General features: G+C 33.6%; 1 protein-coding gene across 1 annotated transcript in view; it reads right to left on the reverse strand.

Moving 5' to 3' along the window:
* Positions 1-23738, reverse strand: part of LOC119609063 (zinc finger protein 62 homolog) — a 114475-nt gene extending 90737 nt beyond the window's left edge. Inside the window, exon 1 of the mRNA XM_037963748.1 lies at positions 23515-23738. The gene's annotated coding sequence lies outside the window, so the exon portion shown is untranslated. The remainder of the gene's footprint in view (positions 1-23514) is intronic.
* Positions 23739-24703: the final 965 nt, after the last annotated feature.

Genomic DNA, 24703 nt, shown 5'->3' on the forward strand with positions numbered 1-24703 from the left:
GTATGACCAAGGATATACCGATCGTTAAAAAATTTAACATTTATGTGTACAAAAATCGTATTTATGTATAAAAATAGTATTTATTTATATCACTATTTGGTAATGAGTTATGTGCCTTTAAGTATTTTTCTGTAGCAGCTGTGACAATTTCACAGTAATATTTCCCTGTATATGAGCAATACTTCTGCCAAACTTTATATGGATATCTTAATTTAGTAATGAGTTATGTGCGTTAAGTGATTTTTCGGGAGGGGACCTTGTATGGGAGCTATGACCAATTATGGACCGATCGGGAAAAAATTTCACAGTAACATTTCTGTGCATATGGGCAATACTTATACCAAATTTTATATGGATATCTTAATTTAGTAATGAGTTATGTGCGTTTAAGTGATTTTCGGGAGGAGACTTTGTATGGGAGCTATGACCAGTTATGGTCCGATCGCAAAAAACTTTCGTAGTAATATTTCTGTATATGTGAGCTATACTTGTACCAAATTTTATATGGATATCCTAATTTAGTAATGAGTTATGTGCGTTTAAGTGATTTGGGAAGGGGACCTTGTATGGGAGCTATGACCAATTATGAACCGATCGGAAAAAAATTTCACAGTAATATTTTTGTGCACTTGATATGGATATTTTAATTTTGTGACGAGTTATGTGCGTTTAAGTGATTTTCGGGAGGGGACCTTGTATGGGAGCTATGCCCAATTATGGACCGATCGGAAAAAACTTTCACAGTAATATTTCTATGCATATGGGCAATACTTATACCAAATTTTATATGGATATCTTAATTTTGTAATGAGTTATGTGCGTTTAAGTGATTTTCGGGAGGGGGACCTTGTATGGGAGCTATGACCAATTTTGGACCGATCGGAAAAAACTTTCACAGTAATATTTTTATGCATATGAGTAATACTTGTACCAAATTTTATATGGATATCTTAATTTAGTAATGAGTTATGCGCATTTAAGTGATTTTCGGGAGGGTAGCTTGTATGGGAGCTATGACCAATTATGGACCGATCGGAAAAAACTTTCACAGTAATATTTCTATGCATATGAGTAATACTTGTACCAAATTTTATATGGATATCTTAATTTAGTAATGAGTTATGCGCTTTTAAGTGATTTTCGGGAGGGGACCTTGTATGGGAGCTATGACCAATTATGGACCGATCGAAAAAAACTTTCACAGTAATATTTCTAGGCATATGAGTAATACTTGTACCAAATTGTATATGGATTTCTCAATTTAGTAATGAGTTATGCGCGTTTAAGTGATTTTCGGGAGGGGACCTTGTATGGGAACTATGGCCAATTTTGGACCGATCGGAAAAAAATTTCACAGTAATATTTCTATGCATATGAGTAATACTTGTACCAAATTTTATATGGATATCTTAATTTAGTAATGAGTTATGCGCGTTTAAGTGATTTTCGGCAGGGGACCTTGTATGGGAGCTATGACCAATTTTGGACCGATCCAGAAAATTTTTTCTCTGAATGAATTCTATTGACAAAACATTTCAATCTGTGAAATTTTGTGAAGATATCTTCATTGTGACGGTAGTTATTAGCAAAAAACCCATTTTCCGGGAATATGTACTTTTGTATGGGAGGTATATGAAATTGTGGACTGATTCTAGCAATTTTCAGCAGGGATCAAGATCCTGTGTAGAAACGAATGTATGGTGATTTTTATGGAATTATCTTGCATAGTTTTCAAGAAAATTACATCAGAATGTGTAAAAAATGCTTATTTTTTTTCGAGGTTGTTTTAAATTTTGATTCATAACTTTTCCCGATGTGAACCGATTTTGCTCATTTTCAATACCAAACTGTACCGGATAATAATGAATGTTTTGGGTGAATTTGGTTTAATTGTATTGCTTCGTTTTAACGTGAGCGTGTTTTACACAGACAGACAGACAGACAGACGGACGGACGGACAGACGGACATAGCTAAATCGACTCAGAATTTCATAAGGACCCAGAATATATATACTTTGTTGGGTCTCAGGTGAATATTTCTTGGTGTTACACACGGAATGACAAAGTTATATATACCCTCTATTTAATAAAAATTTCACAGTAACATTTCTGTGCATATGGGCAATACTTATACCAAATTTTATATGGATATCTTAATTTAGTAATGAGTTATGTGCGTTTAAGTGATTTTCGGGAGGAGACTTTGTATGGGAGCTATGACCAGTTATGGTCCGATCGCAAAAAACTTTCGTAGTAATATTTCTGTATATGTGAGCTATACTTGTACCAAATTTTATATGGATATCCTAATTTAGTAATGAGTTATGTGCGTTTAAGTGATTTGGGAAGGGGACCTTGTATGGGAGCTATGACCAATTATGAACCGATCGGAAAAAAATTTCACAGTAATATTTTTGTGCACTTGATATGGATATTTTAATTTTGTGACGAGTTATGTGCGTTTAAGTGATTTTCGGGAGGGGACCTTGTATGGGAGCTATGCCCAATTATGGACCGATCGGAAAAAACTTTCACAGTAATATTTCTATGCATATGGGCAATACTTATACCAAATTTTATATGGATATCTTAATTTTGTAATGAGTTATGTGCGTTTAAGTGATTTTCGGGAGGGGACCTTGTATGGGAGCTATGACCAATTTTGGACCGATCGGAAAAAACTTTCACAGTAATATTTTTATGCATATGAGTAATACTTGTACCAAATTTTATATGGATATCTTAATTTAGTAATGAGTTATGCGCATTTAAGTGATTTTCGGGAGGGTAGCTTGTATGGGAGCTATGACCAATTATGGACCGATCGGAAAAAACTTTCACAGTAATATTTCTATGCATATGAGTAATACTTGTACCAAATTTTATATGGATATCTTAATTTAGTAATGAGTTATGCGCTTTTAAGTGATTTTCGGGAGGGGACCTTGTATGGGAGCTATGACCAATTATGGACCGATCGAAAAAAACTTTCACAGTAATATTTCTAGGCATATGAGTAATACTTGTACCAAATTGTATATGGATTTCTCAATTTAGTAATGAGTTATGCGCGTTTAAGTGATTTTCGGGAGGGGACCTTGTATGGGAACTATGGCCAATTTTGGACCGATCGGAAAAAAATTTCACAGTAATATTTCTATGCATATGAGTAATACTTGTACCAAATTTTATATGGATATCTTAATTTAGTAATGAGTTATGCGCGTTTAAGTGATTTTCGGCAGGGGACCTTGTATGGGAGCTATGACCAATTTTGGACCGATCCAGAAAATTTTTTCTCTGAATGAATTCTATTGACAAAACATTTCAATCTGTGAAATTTTGTGAAGATATCTTCATTGTGACGGTAGTTATTAGCAAAAAACCCATTTTCCGGGAATATGTACTTTTGTATGGGAGGTATATGAAATTGTGGACTGATTCTAGCAATTTTCAGCAGGGATCAAGATCCTGTGTAGAAACGAATGTATGGTGATTTTTATGGAATTATCTTGCATAGTTTTCAAGAAAATTACATCAGAATGTGTAAAAAATGCTTATTTTTTTTCGAGGTTGTTTTAAATTTTGATTCATAACTTTTCCCGATGTGAACCGATTTTGCTCATTTTCAATACCAAACTGTACCGGATAATAATGAATGTTTTGGGTGAATTTGGTTTAATTGTATTGCTTCGTTTTAACGTGAGCGTGTTTTACACAGACAGACAGACAGACAGACGGACGGACGGACAGACGGACATAGCTAAATCGACTCAGAATTTCATAAGGACCCAGAATATATATACTTTGTTGGGTCTCAGGTGAATATTTCTTGGTGTTACACACGGAATGACAAAGTTATATATACCCTCTATCACCACTGATGGTGGTGGAGGGTATAATAAAGCAAAACTAAACTTAATTTACTAATTACAATTCCATCTACAGTGATAATAATTTACAAATGTCATTTGTAACACAGACTGATGACTAAAGGACAGACGGACACTTTGCTGGACAAGAAAAATAAAGAAACACGTATAAAAAACGACAAACAGAGGCACATAGATACAACAAAGACACACTTATACTAATTATCTAATTACGAGTATCTACACTACTGCATCTACTACAAATGTTTGAAAACAAAAAAAAAAAGAAAACAACAAATATAAAAATAAAACTTAATGTTACACATTGAAAATGTTAAAGGCGAAGAAGAACAAGAGATAAAAAATAATAATAAAAACAACAACAATTCGCTTTAGTAAAATAAGGCAACAATGATGATAATAATGGTGTAAAGAAAAGAACAACAAACAAACTGTTTAATACTAATTTCAATATGTCACCTCAAAGTGTCACCCCTATTAACTTCAAGGAAGACGAAATAGAAGCAAGAACAAAAACAACAAAAGTTGTGAGGAACAGTGGTGGAAATAGCTAAAGAAGGGTGTCAGATTTTGAAATTTTATTACAAACTTTTACTAAGTCATGGTGTCGAAAGTAAACCATTCAACATGATGAGTTGACAAGTCCAGAGACTAGTCAATATACTTGTTAAGCAAAGCCCATAGGAAGGTAAGTAGACCAGAAATTAGTCAATAGACAAGTCGACTAAGTATTCCATAACAATTAAAAGCAATTAATAGATTTATCAATACATAGATCAGTCAATAGACTAATCAAAAGACCAGTCAATGGACTAGTCCATAGACTAGTGATTATCACTGACTAACCAATAAACCAATCAATAGACTATTCAAAAGACTAGTCCATAGAAAAGTAAATAGACTCCTCAATAGACTAGTCCATAGATCAGTTAATGGACTTATCCATAGAATAATCAATGGACTAGTAAATAGACCAGTACATAGACTAGTCAAAGTACAAGTCCATAGAAAAATAGACCAGTCAATAGATTAGTCCATTGATCAGTCAATTGACTAATTCATAGAACTATCAATGGACTAGTTTATACACTAGTTTAGTCAATAAAATAGTCTGAAGACTAGTCCTTAGACTAGTCAATAGAGCAGTCCATAGATTAGTCCGTAAAGTATTCAGATTAGTAGATATACAAGTCCACAAACTAGTCAATAGACTAGTCCATATTTAGTAGATGTGATTGATATATATAGTAGTAGATATGAACTAATCTAGTCAGTGAACTAGTCCATACACTTCTCCATAGACTAGTTAATAGACTACTATATAAACTAGTAGGAGGACTAACCCATTGTCCTTTAGTCAGCGAATGATCTCGGCATATAAATCATAATTTTTCATTGTGGAAATACTCCGAAAAAAATAATGTTCCTTATCGAATAAATCAAACTAAACGAAGGACCCCATTAAATTGCTCCACTGTGCAACGATAAACTGAATAAATAACAACATTTTTGCACAAGATTGTATGACAAAATAAATACTAAAACAACTACAAAAAAACAAGTATTTAAAATATATATAATAGAGGGATAAATAACAACAATACAAAATAGACGAAGGACACGTCTTGTGACAGACAGACAGACACCCCAGAAATGTCACTGCAGGGTGAATGGCATTTGAAAAAGCAGAACACAGAAAACAAGAAAAAACATCGAACCAAACGAAAAGAGACCAACCAACCCAGTCAGCCTGCCAGTCAGCCAGCGACCTAGCGAGTGAACTAAAAATCCCTAGAAACATTGAAAATTCTGAAACTGAATGATACGCAACGTAGAACAAAACGACAGCAACAAAATAAACTAGAAAGCAAAATGTACAACTTTTTAAAAAGAATCTGATGAAAAAAAAAGGAAAAACAACAAATAAACTAAAACAGTATGTACTGCTATAGCCATACGAAGGAAGTGGAAAATGCCAAGAAGCTTGAGTGATTTATGGCTTAACGAGTGACGAGGACGAACCACTAACAAACAAAAAAAAAAAAAAAGAAGAAATAAATAAAAAGAAATACTTCAGGATAATAGTAACATAACGAGATTGTTTCGTATAAAATAAAATATATGTACACAACAACAAAACACTTCATTCTTAATGTTATTTTGTTGTAGTTGTTTATGGGAAAAAGGACATTTTTTGTGTTTTTCTATCGAATACGTGCTATTGCGCAGTGTATGGAGCATTAACTTTTCTTGGGGGATTTTTATTTTGATTTTTTTCTTTTCTGTTTAACTTTCAATCAAAATATTTTGTGAATAAAATAAAAGTATTTGATTTGGAAGTAAAAGGGCCTTGGCCTTTATTTGGAAGGTTAGGTTTTGTGATGTGTTTCAAATTTCATTGGAGTTATGTTTGAGATGTCAAAGGTTATAGAGATTTATAAAATGGTACATTTCTTTTATTCGAAACTAGTCATACCTCCACCCAACCCACAGGGTATCCGATATAGAATCGAAATATCCCGTATCAAGAACAAATTAATATACTTAACTTATCTCATATGCAATACAGCAATCCTAATCCCTTACAAAACTAGACAAATGCGCAAAGAATATGCGATCGTTTCCTTTTTGTCATCATTATAACAAGAGGAAGCTTTAAACTTCTAACAAACACACCTATAATAGTTAAACGTAACCTCTCACTGCAACGATCTGCGATCATAAAGTTGCCTTGATACTGAGCTTGTGGTTGAATAAGTGATTTGTAATGCGCAATAGGGATTGCAAATAATGCGTCAATTTTCCCTTGATGTAGCGAAAACTTACTTTGATCAGATCAGTTCATTAACTCTAACGATCTGCGGTCATTATGAAATGACCAATCCAGATTTGATATCCATGTAGTCGGGAATGAATAATTGATTCCCAAAACAAAGAGTAACTTAGAAAAATTAGTGAATTCCCCTACCTGTAGGCAATAACTTTATTTGGCCAATTCATCCTAAAAGTCGAAGTAGATTCGTGTTCAAATGGTTAGTCGTCTCGTCATAAGGTGTTCGATATTCTCGCACCAGATTTGATATCCCGTTGCTTAACTTCTGAGTCCCACAATCACTCCTCAGTGGGGTCGAGTGCTTTAAGTGAACACCTGCCGTGTTGGCCTACTTCACGGTGGTATTTTTCAACCACTGGGTGAGATTCTGTGACGACTCACCACCACCTCATTACGTATATGGAATTTCCGGTCCAGTATACGTGCATTTTGCTCAAGTACTTGAGCTAACTAATATTTGACCATTGCTGCCCCATTGATTAACTTCGGAAAACAAATACCTCCGTTTACAACCACGCAGATGGGATGGCCTCTGTTGAGTTGGCAACAGCACCTAGAGATGTAACCGGTAGACTGAAGTACGAACCCATCAAATAAGCCGAGACTTTGTTCTTACTCACAGTGACACACTGTGGTAATTCTGGTATGAACAGAGTTTACTCTGAACATACCTGGACAAGGAAGGAAAATTCACACATAAGAGAACAACATACGACAGACTCACTCTAGGTATACGGGCGGATGAGTTCCGTATATCCCTACATTCATCCTGTATTATATACAATTAACACCAACTCATTTCCAATACATAGTCCCACTATCACTCCTCTCTGGGGTATCTGTTGTCAATAGGCAACAGTACAAAACTTATCCCGAAATATAGATTTCACCGTGCATCAGTCTTTTAACCGCAACTTACTCTTACACTACGTGGATCCCGAAGGAACCTTAAATAACTGACAGCCAGGACAAGTCCTGCGGGCAACTGGCAACTAGTAGTACCAGATAATGTGGTTCTCTGGTTAGACTCCACGTAAAATCATTCCAAGGACTAACCGAGAAGTGAAATGATATCACCTTTTTACCCCAAAATTGCAATACACCAAGATGAGGATATTTCATTAAGGAAACATGCCACGGAGGGGTCCTCTGTGGACTATCTGTTGTCTCGACAACAGCATAGAATTTATCACGAGTTTACCGTGTATCAGTTTTTAACCGACATTTTCTTCCCGCGAGTTTGGGTTTAAAACACCCAGAAAGGACCACTCCATAACCGGGACAACTCAAAGTCCGAAACTCTGCCCTGTGGCCTACCGGCTCCAGATTATAAGGCTCAGTGGTTCGACCCAAGGTCAAATAATTTCAAGGAAAGGCCGAGGATACATTTGGCAACGCCAGTTTACAGTCCCATCAGACTAGCAAAATTGCTTTTAGAAATTAGGAGCGATAACAGAAACTTATCCCGAAAATTATGTTTCACCGTCCATCAATCCTTTAACCAAGAGTCCCTCCCACGAATTTGACTTTAAACCACAGCCACTAAGTGCATCCCAAAAGAACCTCAACCAATTGACCAGTTAGGACAAAGTGCTGCGGGCAACTGGCTACCCGTAGCACCATATTATCTGCTGCTCTGGTTCGACCCCCTATCAAGTCATACCAAGGAAATGCCGTGGATACATTTGATCATTACCAGTTTATAATCCCGGCAGACTAGAGGTAATGGTAGCACCTCTTTTCCCCTGGCTTGCAATAACACCAAAATGAGACGAGTAAGGTAACATGCTCCCGGGTGATGTTGGTAAGACAATGTAATGATTCTGGTCCGTGATTCTCAAGCCGTTACATCTGAATAGTTTTCTGATAGACATTGGAAATGCTTAGAAAACATTCATCAAATCCATTAATAGCTACAAAGATGCAACAGATGCCTGAATGACTACGACGAACCCGAGTGGTGGACACCAAAATCTTCTCCAAATATTAAGCAAAATGGACCTATAGCAAGATTATGCAAGATAACACAGTTTCTTACACAACGAATAATATGCAATGAAAATCATGTTTTTAAAGGTTTCAGAATATAACTCTGCGTTACGACACTCCAAGGAAGTTATTCCAGACAAAAAGTGTCTCAATGTCGAGGAGCATAATGATATAAAGTTCATGAGTTACAAATAGAGCCTATACATATGTATAAGAAAAGCTTAATTTCGGGTAGTCGACGTACGAAATACCTCAGAGTTTGATATCTTTGAATCTGGCTGAAGGACGTATATACAGTATAAGTATTGATTGCTACTTTGGGCGATCTGGTTCCATAGTTGATCTTTTCTATCTGAAGAAAACTTATGCCAATTGATTAAAACGAACTAGTTTAAAGTATTAAAAGTGTTACAGTGTTCATGGACATGGACATGAAGGCTTATAACGCACTTCAATCACAAAATGAGAATAATGTGGAATTCAGAAATCGGTTGATGAAATACGATTGATTGCATAAAGATAGAATGAGTTCATTAAATACATATTTGTTTGCCTTTGACTACTTTCAAATCCAAAAATTTAACCTCAGCTGCGTCCCTGTTATAATCCATAGATATGTACTTGAAAATGAAAAGGAAAAAAATGAGAATATTTATGTATATAATACCTAAACAAACCTAAATCTATATATAAATATAAATAAGGTGTATTGTAAGTTATTTTAGTGGGCTGTATAAAAATGTCACTTTGATAGGCACGTATTAAATTTATAAAAAGTTTTTCCTTCACATCTTGAGATTATTTTTCTTTACAGTTTTTTTTTTTTTTGTTCATCTTCTTTTGACATGGATTTGAAGTTATTTATAAGAGCATTAATTCCTGTTTCATTGATCGAAAGAAATTTTCTTAATTTTCCATTTGATTACTTTTTACACAAAAAAAAAAAAAAAAGAAAAGAAGAATCTTGGAAAAAAAGTTGGAAGGAGTTTTGGTACAAAATTAAAACCATAAATCATTTGCATACATTATGAATGGATTTTATGCGAAAGGACAAATGAATGAAATAAATATTTCGTTTATAGCAACAACCAAAAAAACAACATTAGAAATATAAAAATCCTTTCAATTACTTTTCATTCAATTAATATTAATTAAAACATTCCTTTGCCATTTTCTGCTGCTGCTGCCTGGCTATTGCTTGGGGTCTCTTCTTGGCCCAGCAAAAACTCCAAGCAATTAATTCAATGACAAAAAATAACTGAAAAGAACAAATGAAATGAAATTTTCCAAACAGGATCAACTTATTTTTCCATTGCTGTTCATTATTATTTTAGAGGAGATATGTACGTTTTAATCGTATAAATAAAGTACAATTTAGCTTTCATTCATTTAGTCGTTTATTTTTGTCATACTTTTTGTTGCTGTTGCTTTGTTATAATTTCCCTACAATTCATATAAAACAAAAACAAAATGTTTCCAAGGGTCTTTAGTACAAATAAAATATCACAAACAGCAATTGCCATAAATAATGGGAATTTATTTGAAAGTTTTCTTTTTTTTGTGTGTGTGTTTGATTTCAACTTTATGTTATGCTTTGTCTCTAGAAGATTGTTGTTGTTGTTGGAAGAGGGAAAGTGGGTAGATTGGGTTGGTTGGAATGGTTTTTTTTTGGTGCCTAAAGGATTTTTGCGTAATTCTTGTTGTTTGCTTGTGGATTAAATTAGAATTCAATCAATAATAATTGAGAATTTTTAAATGAGCAAGAATAGTTGAATTCTTTGAAGATAAAAGTTAGAGGAAGGAACATAAGTACATTACATTCACAACAAAGACCAATGTTTCAAGTTTCAAACTATGGCGGTTAAAGAACTGCGAAATTCCCTTATCAAACATGGAAACCAAACATCCAAAACAGCATCGGAAAAGCAACGGTCGCTTTGTTGAACAACTATGTAAAGTTCAAAGATCAGCTTGCATTGGAATAAGTCTAGTCATTCGGAAGCTCAAAGCGCTATATTGCACATCCTCCTATAGACCTTCATATAATGGCCCACCCTGCCTATGGTGCAGCGATGCTTACATCATCTGAATGTTGGAAGTCTAGAACGTATGGACATGTTAGCAGTCTAAGTGTACTGCCCCAATCTTAAGCCAGCCATTCGACTCTAACCCTACCCCTCACACGGACCTTCATAGAGTTTTTAAGTCAGAATTTAAACTCCGAATATTCTTCAAGAATTTATACAAATGACTCAAATGTGGAGTTGGTTCTACCTATAGATCTTCATATGACGTCCAACTGTGTCTATAGTACTGTGATGCTTAACTCATATGAATGTTGGAAATCAAGAACGTATGGACTTGCTAGCATTCATTCAGGAACCAGTCATTCGACTTCGACACTAACCCACATACGGACTTTAATAGAGTTTTCAAGGTGAGAATTCCTTCAGGAATAAGTGATGTATGGATGCTTAAAACACTATTGTCCATCCTCACAAAGACCTTCATATATATAATGGCTCAATCTGCCTATAGTGCAGCGAGCTTAAATCATCTGCCCCAATTCTAAATATTCTGCCCCAATTTTAAGCCAGCCATTCGACTCCGACCTTACCCCTCACACGAAATTAATCAAATTCGGAGTTGGATCTACCTATGATCTTCATATATTTGTCAACACTGCCTGTAGCTTAACTCATCTGAATGTTGGAAATCAAGAACGTATGGACATGCTAGCATCACAAATCTACAGCGCTAATCTTGTGGCAGTCATTCGACCCCGACCCTACACCTCAAACGGACTTTGATAGAGATTTTTAAGTTAGAATTCTCTCCAGGAATGGGAAGGTTACCCATACCGACCGAATATACCACTAGGATTTATACAAATAGTTCAATGGACAGGCAGATGATCTAGCCTGAAAGAGATCTGCTCTTGATGTCTCGAACTCCGTTTCAGTTGCTATCAAAATCATTATGCTCAGGTTAATTCTTTAATATCCTGCCAAGACTGGGTGGCTTGTCTGACATTACCCTAATGTGTGTGCATGGGGAACACAATGGCAATGAACAGGCAGATGATCTAGCCTGAAGGAGATCTGCTCTGAATGTTTCCAACTCCGTTTCAGTTGCTATCGAAAGCAGTAAGCTTCAAAAGGCTGAAAAGAGTTGGATTAATCTGGACACATGTAGATGGGCCAAGTAAATATGGACTTCTTTTAATGAGAAACGCACTAGACAGCTTATAACCTGGAATAGACGGGATGTATCGAGGCTGCTGTACAAATTACTTCAACGAATAAAGTCGAAGTTGCAAGGACTGGGGAAAGAAAAAGGTCTTTTATTTTCTCTGTGAATGTCCTACTCTGGCTCTCGGAAGATTCCCTAAGTCAGACAAGAATAGACTACGGCTCTAATACCCAATGTAGCATAGAGACTAAACAAGTGCTTAATCGTTTTTTCTTCTACATAAGTCTGATATCTTCTACAGAAATCATTAAAACTTGTGTCCGATGTTTGATTGTGTTACCCAAAACTGTTTGTGTATTGTCCTACTACAAAGGACAATTGCATTTCGAACGAAAACAAGGCATAAAGGAACAAATCCTTCTCGTCATTCTCGATTCTTGATTGGTTGAAAGAAGTACAAGAATTGGTTAACCTCGATAACCGACAATGAAGGATAAAGGCAGAGAAAATGCTCTTTTCGTGAAGGAAGAGGTAATATCCTAGCATGCGAAACGTTATTACATGAACCTGTAGTGTTTTACGTGAACATTTGCGTTGTTCCACAGTGGTCATGCTTTTTAACCACAGTATGAGCTAGAGAAACACGAGTAATCCCTAATGCAGGTTTCAATTTTTGTACATGGGGGACAACAGGTTATAAGCAAACACTTTGATCGAGTACTCGAGCAGTTGATTCTTCGACTATTGCTGCATTGTCGCATAACTTTTAAGATGCTTTCTAAGTATCACTTCCATGTAGATCCACCATGTAGATGCAATGACCTTTGTTATTTCGGTAGCAGCACCTAGAAACGTAATTGTTAAACTAAAGTACGAACCCGTTAAATAATCCAGAAACAAGTTCTTTCTCACAGGACACATACGTGATTAGCCTGGTATATTTATACCAGGACCAAAGGGGAAATATAATACATAACAGACATACAACTCTTTCATCAGACAGATTAATAGAGAGGTGAGCTCCGCATACTTCTGATTCATTCAGTATTACGATTCTATAGCCATCAACTCAATCCCAACTTGCCATTACAGTAACAGCATTGAATTCATCCATAAATATTTCATTCTTTCCTTTGTCTTCCCGCAATTTGTTTCCAATCGCAAACACCACGTACACCCCGAGGGGACCTCTCCAATAACCAACACAAGATAAAGTCAGAAACTCTGCCCTAAGGTTCATCGATCTAACCCTTAGTCAAATGACTCGCTTAGTTTATAGTCCCAGTTGACTAGAAGTACCTACTGGTGGCACCTTCTTACCCCAGGATTGCTATAAAGTTCACCAAGATAACATGTCTAGGGGGAAATATATACATATTTTATACAATGTCCTACCTACATCGATGATGTTGAGAATAAATCGGTGAAGTCAGCATTGATGTTGAACATATATGCATGGATTATTGCATAGTTCACGTTTGTATGTGTAAAGTCAAGTAAATTTTCCCTTTCTGAAGGCGAGAATAAGGTTTTGTTTATAGAGTCAAATAATTAGTCATATATTTGAGAAATATCCTATACTTAATGACATATAGACTCCGGTCTTAATGACATAAGACTCCAGAAGAAGTTCCAAAAGACCATATAGTCCCATATCCGGATCTTACAATTCGACTCCTTATGCTTAGGTCTACCTTTGTAGCTATTGAACTCGAAATCCCCCAAAATGGATGAGCCGGTAGATTTTAAAACCTTAATATGTATGCAACGACCCTATACTATTTTTTTTTGGATCTTTAAACAATATGCAAATATTAAACAAAATTATTTTCATAAATTATCTTAAATTTAATCTTATGAAAAATATTATTTCTATTATATTTGAAGAAAATAAAAAGAAGGACTTCTATCTAACATTCACCCAAAAGTCAGCAACTTTAATTGTATATTTTTTGTACCTTTTGTTCTTATTATTTAAATCCTTTATCAAAACAATTCGCAAGAAGAAAGCAAATAATAACAGCAGCAACAACAACAACAAAAACTCTAAATAAATGAATCCCCAAAGGAATCACAAAACATCAAGGAAATGATGCTTTGTTAACAAAACTTTTTCTTCAAATTTTTCCTTCAAATGCTGCTGCTCATTTGCAAAGCCAAGAAGAATAGCGAGTGGAACGGCAAACAAGTACTCCAAGCTAAGATGGCGTCTTAATTTTTTGAAATTTATTGAAAATTGGCAGCATAACAAACGATAATGAGAAGAAGGACGTATTAAATTGAAAGAAAATGTTTAAGGATTAAAAAAAAAACGCAAAGAAAAGAAAACAAAAGAATGAATAAAATGTAAAATACTACAACAAACAAAAATGAAATAAATAAAAATAATGGGTACACGATGGCTGGTTGGGTGGCTGCATTATATAAAGGACCAAGTACGAGCAGCATACTAAAATATATGTATGTACGTTCTTAAGATGTTGCAAAGACGTTGGTTTTGGCAAGGGGGTAAACCATTAGAAATGAATGAATGACGGTAATGAAACCAACTGTTTTAAATGTTTCGAGAGTGGGGGAGGGCAATTAAAAAATATTTAAACTGCTAACTTGAAGCAGCAGCAATACTACAAGCAATCAGCCATACAGCCTGCCAGTAGCTGTTAGTTAGAGCAAATGAAAAAGGTTAAAGAGAGTTGGGGTATGTTGGGGAAAAGAAATAAGAATGAATGATGGAATTGCTTAAAGTTTTGGCATAAATGACGGTTTCCGTTTTCTTCATCTTGGTTATAATTTGTTTCTTTTTCTTGTTTTGTATAATTTCCACACCAATACTTCTTAGTAATGTTTTTTTTGCTGTTGTTGTTGTTGTGGGAATTGCTGGAGTATTTTCAAGGGGTTGGGGGATTAAATTCTAAGTACAATTTATTTATTTTGTATGCTTTGCTATTTTGTTAGAAGGAAATTGTACCCTACAGTCTTCACTGTATCGATGTATAGATAGATAGATAGATAGATAGATAGATAGATAGATAGATAGATAGATAGATAGATAGATAGATAGATAGATAGATAGATAGATAGATAGATAGATAGATAGACAGATAGATAGATAGATAGATAGATAGATAGATAGATAGATAGATAGATAGATAGATAGATAGATAGATAAGATAGATAGATAGATAGATAGATAGATAGATAGATAGATAGATAGATAGATAGATAGATAGATAGATAGATAGATAGATAGATAGATAGATAGATAGATAGATAGATAGATAGATAGATAGATAGATAGATAGATAGATAGATAGATAGATAGATAGATAGATAGATAGATAGATAGATAGATAGATAGATAGATAGATAGATAGATAGATAGATAGATAGATAGATAGATAGATAGATAGATAGATAGATAGATAGATAGATAAGATAGATAGCTAGATAGATAGCTAGCTAGCTAGCTAGCTAGCTAGCTAGATAGATAGATAGATAGATAGATAGATAGATAGATAGATAGATAGATAGATAGATAGATAGATAGATAGATAGATAGATAGATAGATAGATAGATAGATAGATAGATAGATAGATAGATAGATAGATAGATAGATAGATAGATAGATAGATAGATAGATAGATAGATAGATAGATAGATAGATAGATAGATAGATAGATAGATAGATAGATAGATAGATAGATAGATAGATAGATAGATAGATAGATAGATAGATAGATAGATAGATAGATAGATAGATAGATAGATAGATAGATAGATAGATAGATAGATAGATAGATAGATAGATAGATAGATAGATAGATAGATAGATAGATAGATAGATAGATAGATAGATACAAGCTCTATTATTAATAGAAGGGTACATAACATTCGTGAAGGTCGACCACAATTCTTCTACTTGGTTTTCCTTAATTTCCACAATATTTCCTTTTTACGTCTATTTTTGATTTCCATCACAAATAAAAGAAATCACACAGAATGAATGAATAAATGAACAAAAACGTATAAAAAACTTGAAGAAGAAATTGTGATTGTGTACGTGAGTATAACGGTAAATGTTGATGTTGTTGTTCATAATAGATGATAACTCAACTCAATACAAAACGACGCCCACCCATTCAAACCCCACAACTACAACTGTATGGCAACACATCAACACATACTCAAATACACAAACACACAGCATCATCTGAACAAGAAAATACCAAGTGCTGCCAAAGCTTAAGGGTGGAATGACTGACTGAATAAATGAAAATACTTCTAAACGTAGGAAAAATAAGAAAATGTCAAAATTGATTGATTGAATTGCCACTTTATGAAATTTGTGAGTCTTTGGAGATGTTCGTTGCTTTTGCCTTGGAAAGCTTGATTCAACATTATATGGTGGTTGCTCCTTTGGATAGTGATGGTAAGGGCTGAATTTACTGATATTACCAGGATTTTTTTTTTGCTTTCATTCAATGTATTTATGTGTGTTGGTATATTTGTGCTGCATAAAACGCATAAAATTATGTGCAGGGCGGCCATTAAAAGTGATAGATTTATGACAACTCAGAGGGTGGGTTGGTTGGTGTTTTGTTCCTTTTCTTTTTTCATAGTTGAAGGTTGTTTTTTTCTGGTGTGCTGTAGTTTGGACTTGACTAATATTTGTTAGAACTACGTTTTTTGCTGTTGCTGCTGATTCGGGGTTGTGAGTGGTGAGGCATGTTGGTTGTAAGTTGTATAAACACATTATGCCAAAACGGCGATAAATCAGTTGGTATTATTTTAATTTTCCATAAGAAATATAAGAAATAAGCAGCACATCATATTAACAATACAGATCGTAAACTAAAATTAATGACAATGATATCATGTTTTAATATTACGACGAGTATGAGAGTTAGAGAAAAGCAAATGAACACAAAGCTGGGCCAATAGTTAGTTCCAAGTGGTATGTACGCTTTTGATTATTATCATTCATTATATTGGCAAACTGGTTTTATTCGTTGTTATCAAGAAAAAGGAAACAAATTAAGTGGTTTGAATTATAGCTTTATTTCAGAATTATATAAGGAGTAATGTGGTTTGATCATGCCACCCTAAGTAAAGTATCAGTTCAATGCCTAACGGCTGAAGCACCCTACATCGCCTTCTTGCAGATGATAATGACGATGAAAAGCTGAATAATATATCTTGGTTTTGTTAGTCCGAATCGTTTATGTTCCAATTTCAGGGTGTTTTGACTAATTTTGAATGGCTTCCTAATCTGCCTAAAAGTCCATTGTGGTATGTGAAGGAAAATCGATAATTTATCGTTGGTCCACAGTGATAAAAGTTTCAAGTACAACGAAACCTCTTTATAAAGAAAAGTTAAAAAAAAACAGCCTAAGCATAACGTGAGTACTCAGTCGAAAACCACAGGTCCGAGTGCAAAGCTACTAATCAGATGGCTATCCATGGTTTGAAAGTCGGATTGGCAGATGAGATTTCGAAGACTTAGAATGAAGCAAAAGGAAATAATGGGCCAAAGCTCTTTTCGGTACATTAGGCAGTTGAGCGTACCAGATGCAGCCTCCTTGACTGTCAGAGAAAGGGTCTTAAGAGTCATAAAAACCTATAAGAAGTATACGTAAATACATCTTTTATATTAGTGGTTATACCGGGTTTAGTAGTCGGATCTGGTTTGACAGATGAACTAGAGTTTGTACGAAAAAATAACTGGTATGCCATAAGTGCTATTGGGTAATTGACAGTATGAGATCCATCCAACTTGAGAAAAGCCCAGCGGCAATTACCGATTAGGATCACTAACTCTCAAGTCTTATTTAAAGTCATTATTAAAGAGGGATGGATCAATGTAGCAGACAAAGTTTTTAAGCAAAATACCAAAAACACAACCAGCGATTTCCTTCACTCGAGATCCCATCTCAACCGACGGTAGAACTTGAGCAGAAAACGATTAATCGATGACGCACAATATAAAGATAACCGGATCTGAACTAAATACCTTTTACTCCCACGTTAAAATCAGAACATAAAATCCAGCGTGGTACTCTTTTAAGGTTATCTTATAATATCCCAGCAAAAAATCTAAAATTTTTGGTAATAGCCAGTAGTTATTTCATACATTACTTGGTAATGAGTGTTCATTATCATCCACATTATTTCATTTAGCTGAATACGTTATTACTGGTAAAGAACTAAACAATTTGGATTTGTTATAGCTCAATTGTCTAGGACGTTCATTTAACAAAAAGGTTCGTGGTTCGAGCCCTGCTGGATACTGTTTATTTTTTTTTTCAAAATGACATTCATTTACATATTTTTTTAAAAAGCCGTTCTCAAAATTACGAAAAGCAACATGTTAATGGAGCATCAAGTAAGCGGCTGGAGTGGGAAACATAGAGAACAACTGAATGCCTGAGTTCAAATCCCGGCCGAGGAATTTTTTTTATTTTTTGTTTTCTACATACAAAGTCGGCCCAAAATAACTAGCTATCACATAACATATTTGTAGGTTTATTTGTAACTAGTTATTTCGCAAAGTTTTTGTAATCAAATTAGTAACCATTTATTAATTTGTTTAAGGTAGGTACATATTATTTGAACCTCGTCGAACAAAAATAATTAGTTATTCACCCCAAAAGTAATTAGTTTCCACGTGATTCCAATATTACTTTCTAGATTACTAGGTAATGAAAATTTTGCTGGGATGCTGTGCCGTCCTATTTATACTATAAAATTGCGTTGAATTTGATCAGTAATTGAATTAGCACTTACGCGCAAACTGTCAAGTTTTGACAGGATCACACCACGCGTCAGAGTGGTCTAGCTTGCAGCAATGTCTGGATTTAGATAGTTAAGCAAGTTGTAGGTTAATCAATACCTCCCGACATCTAGGGCAGATGATAACCGTTTCCTTCTTATCTCTGTCATTGAAACTGTGACAAAATTCGTTAAAGGGAAAGACGACTTGTATGTATGTATATCTAACATGCAGTGTCCAGTTATTTCTGCCAGAAACTTCGATATATCCCATCTATCTTAGGTTATATGTTTCCTAGAGCGGTTCTCATTGAAAAAAGACGATATTATCTTGGTCCCTCTACAAGTGTCTTTTACTTTTGAGGATTAAACCTTTTGATACGAACAATATCTAATCTAAAATCTATATGCGTAAGAACCAAAACTAATATAATGTCAGACTGGCGATCCAGCATTGACAGATCATTCATGCATTGTCTGGCCACTAGGGAAGTGATAATAGAAAAGAGAAGTGCAATCTGGTTAACGATAAAAGTATCTATGTATATTGCCATATATATTGAAGTAATATTGTACCCTTAAGAACACTACAGGTTTTGGAAAGAAAAACATAGTGTTATTAAATCCCTACACAACGACTATGTACTCTCAAATACCTCAAGCGAGAACCTACACATCAATGTCCATCAAAAATCTTTTTAGCATTTGCGCACATCAGAAAGAGTACATAATAGCACCCAAATATTCAATAAATGGATTCGTTTTACGACTTAATATTGTTCGTATGGACTTTGTATATAACACAATACTTATTCATACTCGTTTGAATATACCAAATATATAGAAAATTAACCAAAACAATGGATTCATAACAAACTTGTTGTTGCTATTCCAACTACTACTACTATTACTGCTGCCATTTCAGTTTGAACCACCATTTACCAACAAAGTTGAGATACAAACAAAACGTACAAGTATCTATAAGATGGATGAATGAACGAACGATGAACGGATGGATGGATGGTTGTAGTTGTATCATCCATATTGTGAGTGTGGCCAAGTTGACAGGTGATTGATTGACAGATTGTGTTTTTTTCTTTTTTTTCGTTTTGTTCGCCTGAAACCATACAAATTCACCAAAAACAACAACGATGAAGGGGAATAAATTCAAAAACATTTCGAATGAAATAGAAAATAAAGGGATTTTGAATAAAATGTTATTCCATTTTATGTGAATGAGGAGCACAACCGTAGTTTTTGAATTGGGATTAAAGTAGAGTATGATGATTTTAGTTGTGTTTAGTTTTGATAATACATGAGGATTTTATCTTGTATATGATTATGGTTATTTCCTTTGGCTATATATACATAGTTTATGTTGGCCAAAATCTTCTCCAATATATTTTATATGGAAGATTATATAAAATATATATTATATTCGAGTATCGATTCTAAAAAATATAATTTCAGATTCGTTATATATACACATATCTAACAGTCCATAAAATATTCAGCCCGAAAAGTCTACTACCGAACAAATGTTCACATTACGACAGGTTCTAAAAAGTATCAAGGAAAAGCAAATTGATATCAACTTATCGACGTGATTTCTAAACAAGGCTATAATCAATCAGGTGACCTTTTTTGTATACTACTGGTATATTTAATCGGACTGGTATATTTAATCGGACTGGTATATTTAATCGGGGGGGGGTGTTGTCTTGGAGCCACCATATGAATAAAATAGAAAAATTCGTATATCTGAGAAACTATTAGAGCTAGAAACTTTAAATTTTACTTGAAGAACTTTGACATTCATCTGAACATTTAGAGTATAACGGGTGGACTTCCAATGGGGTACTTGGTACCTCCCAAAATACAAAATTTCGTTTAACTGGGAAACTAATAGCACTAGATTCTTCAAATTTTGAACAAATTATTTTAATATTCAACTGAATATTTTGGAGGAAAAAGGGCGGACTTTCATCCGGGGAGCTTGAAGCCCCCACATGAATTAAATTCGTATATCTGAGAAACTATTAGCGCTATAATTTTTAAATTTTACATGAAGAACTTTGACATTCATGTGAACATTTAGAGAATAACGGGCGGACTTTCAATGGGGGGCTTGGCACCACATATATGAATTAAATACAAATTTTTCATCTATATATATAAAAATGAAAGTGTGTTTGTATGTATGTTTGTTTGGACTTTATAGACTGCTAAACTGCTGGACCAATTTTCCTGAAATTTTCACAGTTTCTTCCTGTATGTCTGGAAGGAACTATAGGCTACTTATTATGTTGAAATTTCAAGTGGGCGACGTTCCACGCCCATATTAAGAAAATATTAAATTAGTATATCTGAGATAATATAACAGCTAGAGTCTTCAAATTTTGTCGGAGCAACTTTAGTATCAATATAATTATTTAAGACAAAATGTGGGCGGAATAGCATTAGGGGGCGTGGCACCTCCCATATAAATTAAATACAAAAATTCGTTTATCTTGGAAACTATTACAGTTAGAATATTAAACATTTGCACGAGTAACTTTAAAATCCATGTAAACATTTTGGGAAATAAATTGGCGGACTTCCCATGAGGGGAGCAGCACCTCCCATATTAATACAATACAAAGATTAGTTTATCTGGGAAACTAATTGAACTAAATTCTTCAAATTTTGCACTAAGAACTTAAATATTCATCTGAACATTTTGGAGAAAAAAGAGCGGACTTTCGTCATGAGGGGCTTGGAGCCCCATATAAATTAAATAGAAAAATTCGTATATCTGAGAAACTATTAGAGCTAGAATCTTCAAATTTTAATTGAAGAACTTTGACATTCATGTGAACATTCAGAGAATAATGGGCGGACTTTCAATCGGGTAGCTTGGCACCTCACATATGAATTAAATACAAAATTTCGCTTATCATATACTAATAGAACAAAATTCTTCAAATTTAGCAAGAAGAACTTTATTAGACATATGAACATTTTGAAGAAAAAAAGGCGGACTTTCATTTGGGGGTTGTGAGTTCCCATATGAATTAAATAGAAAAATTCGTATATCTGAGAAACTATTAGAGCTAGAATCTTCAAATTCTACATGAAGATCGTTGACATGCATGTGAACATTTAGAGAATAACGGACTTTCAATGGGGCCTTGGCCTTGGGGCCCCCTATATGAATTAAATACAAAATTTCGTATATCTGGGAAAATATTAGATTTTTTTTTATAAATTTGTCATCGATTACATTAACATCTTAATTAACGTTAGAATCTTCAAAATTATTAAGAAGATTTTTTATTTATATTGCTTTTAGGGTAGCAAAGCGCACTGGGTATAGCTAGTATATAATAAATGTGAGCTTGTATCCTAATTAGATAGCGTAAACCGTATTTAGGGTACAATCATAAATGGAAAACCCTTCAGACGGCAGTTTCAAAACTCCAGTTCCAAACTTTTACCAATTTAGTTATACAATATTTAAAATTTTGTAAAAATATCCATGTGACTTATGGACAATAAAGAAGGAAATAAAATAGTAATGAAATTTGGTCGATATCTCTCACATATTAGCGGTACCTGCGAATTGAATTCTGAGGATTTCGGAGAAAAATATTTTTTGCAAAACGGGTTTTAATCCTTACTGTTATTCATTTTATATAAAACTTTTTCAGATAAAACGATTTTAGATAATATGTGTCATATGTATATCTGAAGTTTTAGTAAAATCGAATAATGTTAACCCATAAACTGTGAAGGTCAAACTCAAGCTATGCAATATTGAGAAATCCTCTGGAAACCATAGTGAAATATTATTTTGTTTTCGACCAATTTAAATGAAACTTAGGATAAATATATAGTGAAGATCCGTTTTTATGATGACACCGAAAAAATTAAAATTAACCTTTAAACGTAAATATATTTTTATAATTATATAAAATGTCTGTAATATATGAACAAAATATTCGATCTCATTTTGCAAGGGTAATAGAAAAAAAAACAGATATCATATTCGGTTTCAGCAATGCATTAAAATTAGTCGAATTGGTTTCAAAAGTTTTCACAAACCTTTATTTCGTTGGCCTGTGTAATCAATTGTTCAGTAACGTGACTCTTTTATATTCATACGTCATAGATAATATTCCATGGGAGTTTTTATTTCCCAAAAACATTCCATTTATTAATGATTTACGTTTTAGCGTTTTTCATTAACACTGAAATCATTAATACGGCAACTCTAAACAAATGCGCATTGTTTATTTTTGAGATTTTAATGCTCTTTCAATAATTTGCTCTCTTTTAAACCAATCATGTTGTTTATTAGTGCTTAAAACAATTGTTGGACGTTTTATAATCGCTAAAAGAATTTGTATTTGATAAGATATTTTACAGATAATAATTTTATTCATTGTTTGTTGGGTGCATTAAGTATTCAAATATAAATCATAAAATATGATTAAAACAATATTTAAATAGTTAAAAAAGATATTTAAATCATTTAAAAAACAAGTTTTTATATGTCATTTACGATTTGGTGTTTTTCATTTCTAAAAGTTGGCCACACTATTACAGTTGTTGCTTGAATTTTGTATACAAAGCACAGCTGTTCGCACACAGCAGCTGATAAGCGTACATACAAACAAATTTGTGGCAGACAACACAATGTTGTGTTAAAATTATTAAATTAATATAAAGTTTAAAATAAAACACTAAAGTTCATAAAATGTACAATATTAAACTTAACACAAAGTTCATAAATATAAAACTATAACGTTTCTTTTCAAATATAAACAATTAAACAAATAATTTGTTAAACAACTTACCTCTGACAGCCGGCAGAACAGCGTCATTTAGTATTTTGCTCGGAAAACTAATTTTATAACTTTATTAGCACTTATACATTATTCTTTTTATTAAAAATGTTTAATTTTCTTATTAAAACACTTTATTTAATTAAATAAATCTTTAATTATTAATAATTTCACTTTATTTCCAAAGCACACTTTTGTTTAACAACCGTACTTGTATAAAACTAAACTGCTGCTTCTTGTTGTTATCGACAGCTGTTTTTCTGAATTCGTCTCTTTTGAGCAAAAGTATATTTTTTGTTAAGAGAAAAATACTGGTTTTTCTCTTTATTTTTTTTTTTAATATTTTTCTCTTGTTTTTTTTTTGTTTTCTGAGTAAAATAGTGGTTTTGCGTGTGTTTGTTTTTAACGGAAATTACTGTTTAGTTTTACAATTTAATTAGTGTCAACAAAAATTTATTAACGCTTAAATCTTGAAATGATTAAATAAAATTTTAATTTTGTTTACTAAACTTAATGTTAAATTGCAATACATAGGTATAACTTTAATACAAAAATCCTGATTTCAGTACAATTTGTACAAAAGCTAAACTTTTTTTCGAAATGGGTCTTAAGAATTTCCTAATTTTGTGCTAATTAGTGCATTATTAGGGGTACATTAACAGTCTTTGATGGACCAAAGAAAACGCCAAAATATTTATAAATAACTGTGTAAGTTTATTTATTTGTTTGTGCCGATTTCCTTAAAATTTGGAAAATAGATGGATCGTCAATAGGCTATATTACTTCACGAAAGTAGAATCAGAAGGGGGAAAACTAACATAATTTTGGTATTAAATACTTATTATTGTCTGTTAGAGCGAAAATACACATATTCTATAGCCTTCTTAAGTATCAGAAATATTTATTAGTAAAGTTCAGTTAATTTTTTTTTCTTGGACCAGCACTCAAGGTATGACCCCTACTAATGCAGTGCATTGTGCTGGAACTAGGAAAATAGGTTGTGGAAGGGAGCAGTGTTTGTGGACATTTGATTTTAACCATTTCACATCGAAAGAGGCGGGGAATACTTCTGCAGGAAGTTTGTTACACATACTAACAGTGAAGAATGAAGTTTCCCTGTAATGTGTTGTGCGGTTGGTCCACTGGCCAATCGACCACAAATGGCTGTGTTCTAGATGAGAGTCGTGTGCAGCGTAAAAAT

The sequence above is a fragment of the Lucilia sericata genome, unplaced genomic scaffold, assembly GCF_015586225.1.
Source record: "Lucilia sericata isolate MDLA Ls3-8-SP2 unplaced genomic scaffold, ASM1558622v1 Contig000926F_arrow, whole genome shotgun sequence".
NCBI lineage: Eukaryota > Metazoa > Arthropoda > Insecta > Diptera > Calliphoridae > Lucilia > Lucilia sericata.